This window comes from Strix aluco, unplaced genomic scaffold (assembly GCF_031877795.1).
Source record: "Strix aluco isolate bStrAlu1 unplaced genomic scaffold, bStrAlu1.hap1 HAP1_SCAFFOLD_33, whole genome shotgun sequence".
In the NCBI taxonomy this organism is placed as follows: Eukaryota; Metazoa; Chordata; class Aves; order Strigiformes; family Strigidae; genus Strix; species Strix aluco.
The window spans coordinates 458,251-462,622 of record NW_027436647.1 but is presented as its reverse complement, the minus strand read 5'-3'; positions in this window follow the sequence as shown (position 1 = coordinate 462,622).

Sequence of the window (4,372 nt, the reverse complement as noted above, 5' to 3'; positions counted from 1 at the left end):
CGCTTTTCTGCAGAAAACACTAACACTTGTTCAGAACAAAAGAAAGCACAGAGCCCCAGATTTTATGTTGTCCTGGAGAGCTTGCAGAGCACTGGGGAAAGGCAGGCAGAGAATTCCCTGCTAGCACCTTCTCTGTGCCTGGGAAGCAGAAGAGTTCACATTGCTTCGCAGAATCGCTTTTGTGCAGAAAACACTAACAATTGTTCACAAGTAAAGAAAGCACAGAGCCCCAGATTTGCTGTTGTTCTGGAGAGCTTGCATAGCACTGGGGAAAGGCAGGCAGAGAATTCCCTGCTAGCACCTTCTCTGTGCCTGGGAAGCAGAAGTGTTCACATTGCTTCGCAGAACCGCTTTTCTGCAGAAAACACTAACACTTGTTCAGAACAAAAGAAAGCACAGAGCCCCAGATTTGCTGTTGTTCTGGAGAGCTTGCAGAGCACTGGGGAAAGGCAGGCAGAGAATTCCCTGCTAGCACCTTCTCTGTGTCTGGGAAGCAGAAGTGTTTACATTGCTTCGCAGAATCGCTTTTGTGCAGAAAACACTAACAATTGTTCAGAACGAAAGAAAGCACAGAGCCCCAGATTTGCTGTTGTTCTGGAGAGCTTGCATAGCACTGGGGAAAGGCAGGCAGAGAATTCCCTGCTAGCACCTTCTCTGTGCCTGGGAAGCAGAAGTGTTCACATTGCTTCGCAGAACCGCTTTTCTGCAGAAAACACTAACACTTGTTCAGAACAAAAGAAAGCACAGAGCCCCAGATTTTATGTTGTCCTGGAGAGCTTGCAGAGCACTGGGGAAAGGCAGGCAGAGAATTCCCTGCTAGCACCTTCTCTGTGCCTGGGAAGCAGAAGTGTTCACATTGCTTCGCAGAACCGCTTTTCTGCAGAAAAAACTAACACTTGTTCAGAACAAAAGAAAGCACAGAGCCCCAGATTTTATGTTGTCCTGGAGAGCTTGCAGAGCACTGGGGAAAGGCAGGCAGAGAATTCCCTGCTAGCACCTTCTCTGTGCCTGGGCAGCAGAAGTGTTCACATTACTTCGCAAGAATCACTTTTCTGCAGAAAACACTAACACTTGTTCAGAACAAAAGAAAGCACAGAGCCCCAGATTTGCTGTTGTTCTGGAGAGCTTGCAGAGCACTGGGGAAAGGCAGGCAGAGAATTCCCTGCTAGCACCTTCTCTGTGCCTGGGAAGCAGAAGTGTTCACATTGCTTCGCAGAATCGCCTTTGTGCAGAAAACACTAACACTTGTTCAGAACAAAAGAAAGCACAGATCCCCAGATTTTATGTTGTCCTGGAGAGCTTGCAGAGCACTGGGGAAAGGCAGGCAGAGAATACCCTGCTAGCACCTTCTCTGTGCCTGGGAAGCAGAAGTGTTCACATTGCTTCGCAGAATCGCCTTTGTGCAGAAAACACTAACACTTGTTCAGAACAAAAGAAAGCACAGAGCCCCAGATTTTATGTTGTCCTGGAGAGCTTGCAGAGCACTGGGGAAAGGCAGGCAGAGAATTCCCTGCTAGCACCTTCTCTGTGCCTGGGAAGCAGAAGAGTTCACATTGCTTCGCAGAATCGGTTTTGTGCAGAAAACACTAACAATTGTTCAGAACGAAAGAAAGCACAGAGCCCCAGATTTGCTGTTGTTCTGGAGAGCTTGCATAGCACTGGGGAAAGGCAGGCAGAGAATTCCCTGCTAGCACCTTCTCTGTGCCTGGGAAGCAGAAGTGTTCACATTGCTTCGCAGAATCGCTTTTCTGCAGAAAACACTAACACTTGTTCAGAACGAAAGAAAGCACAGAGCCCCAGATTTTATGTTGTCCTGGAGAGCTTGCAGAGCACTGGGGAAAGGCAGGCAGAGAATTCCCTGCTAGCACCTTCTCTGTGCCTGGGAAGCAGAAGTGTTCACATTGCTTCGCAGAACCGCTTTTCTGCAGAAAACACTAACACTTGTTCAGAACAAAAGAAAGCACAGAGTCCCAGATTTGCTGTTGTTCTGGAGAGCTTGCAGAGCACTGGGGAAAGGCAGGCAGAGAATTCCCTGCTAGCACCTTCTCTGTGTCTGGGAAGCAGAAGTGTTTACATTGCTTCGCAGAATCGCTTTTGTGCAGAAAACACTAACACTTGTTCAGAACAAAAGAAAGCACAGAGCCCCAGATTTGCTGTTGTTCTGGAGAGCTTGCAGAGCACTGGGGAAAGGCAGGCAGAGAATTCCCTGCTAGCACCTTCTCTGTGTCTGGGAAGCAGAAGTGTTTACATTGCTTCGCAGAATCGCTTTTGTGCAGAAAACACTAACAATTGTTCAGAACGAAAGAAAGCACAGAGCCCCAGATTTGCTGTTGTTCTGGAGAGCTTGCATAGCACTGGGGAAAGGCAGGCAGAGAATTCCCTGCTAGCACCTTCTCTGTGCCTGGGCAGCAGAAGTGTTCACATTGCTTCGCAAGAATCGCTTTTCTGCAGAAAACACTAACACTTGTTCAGAACAAAAGAAAGCACAGAGCCCCAGATTTGCTGTTGTTGTGGAGAGCTTGCAGAGCACTGGGGAAAGGCAGGCAGAGAATTCCCTGCTAGCACCTTCTCTGTGCCTGGGAAGCAGAAGTGTTCACATTGCTTCGCAGAATCGCCTTTGTGCAGAAAACACTAACACTTGTTCAGAACAAAAGAAAGCACAGAGCCCCAGATTTTATGTTGTCCTGGAGAGCTTGCAGAGCACTGGGGAAAGGCAGGCAGGGAATTCCCTGCTAGCACCTTCTCTGTGTCTGGGAAGCAGAAGTGTTTACATTGCTTCGCAGAATCGGTTTTGTGCAGAAAACACTAACACTTGTTCAGAACAAAAGAAAGCACAGAGCCCCAGATTTGCTGTTGTTCTGGAGAGCTTGCAGAGCACTGGGGAAAGGCAGGCAGAGAATTCCCTGCTAGCACCTTCTCTGTGTCTGGGAAGCAGAAGTGTTTACATTGCTTCGCAGAATCGCTTTTGTGCAGAAAACACTAACACTTGTTCAGAACAAAAGAAAGCACAGAGCCCCAGATTTGCTGTTGTTCTGGAGAGCTTGCATAGCACTGGGGAAAGGCAGGCAGAGAATTCCCTGCTAGCACCTTCTCTGTGCCTGGGAAGCAGAAGTGTTCACATTGCTTCGCAGAACCGCTTTTCTGCAGAAAACACTAACACTTGTTCAGAACAAAAGAAAGCACAGAGCCCCAGATTTTATGTTGTCCTGGAGAGCTTGCAGAGCACTGGGGAAAGGCAGGCAGAGAATTCCCTGCTAGCACCTTCTCTGTGCCTGGGAAGCAGAAGTGTTCACATTGCTTCGCAGAATCGCTTTTCTGCAGAAAACACTAACACTTGTTCAGAACAAAAGAAAGCACAGAGCCCCAGATTTTATGTTGTCCTGGAGAGCTTGCAGAGCACTGGGGAAAGGCAGGCAGAGAATTCCCTGCTAGCACCTTCTCTGTGCCTGGGAAGCAGAAGAGTTCACATTGCTTCGCAGAATCGCTTTTGTGCAGAAAACACTAACAATTGTTCACAAGTAAAGAAAGCACAGAGCCCCAGATTTGCTGTTGTTCTGGAGAGCTTGCATAGCACTGGGGAAAGGCAGGCAGAGAATTCCCTGCTAGCACCTTCTCTGTGCCTGGGAAGCAGAAGTGTTCACATTGCTTCGCAGAACCGCTTTTCTGCAGAAAACACTAACACTTGTTCAGAACAAAAGAAAGCACAGAGCCCCAGATTTGCTGTTGTTCTGGAGAGCTTGCAGAGCACTGGGGAAAGGCAGGCAGAGAATTCCCTGCTAGCACCTTCTCTGTGTCTGGGAAGCAGAAGTGTTTACATTGCTTCGCAGAATCGCTTTTGTGCAGAAAACACTAACAATTGTTCAGAACGAAAGAAAGCACAGAGCCCCAGATTTGCTGTTGTTCTGGAGAGCTTGCATAGCACTGGGGAAAGGCAGGCAGAGAATTCCCTGCTAGCACCTTCTCTGTGCCTGGGCAGCAGAAGTGTTCACATTGCTTCGCAAGAATCGCTTTTCTGCAGAAAACACTAACACTTGTTCAGAACAAAAGAAAGCACAGAGCCCCAGATTTGCTGTTGTTCTGGAGAGCTTGCAGAGCACTGGGGAAAGGCAGGCAGAGAATTCCCTGCTAGCACCTTCTCTGTGCCTGGGAAGCAGAAGTGTTCACATTGCTTCGCAGAATCGCCTTTGTGCAGAAAACACTAACACTTGTTCAGAACAAAAGAAAGCACAGAGCCCCAGATTTTATGTTGTCCTGGAGAGCTTGCAGAGCACTGGGGAAAGGCAGGCAGGGAATTCCCTGCTAGCACCTTCTCTGTGTCTGGGAAGCAGAAGTGTTTACATTGCTTCGCAGAATCGGTTTTGTGCAGAAAACA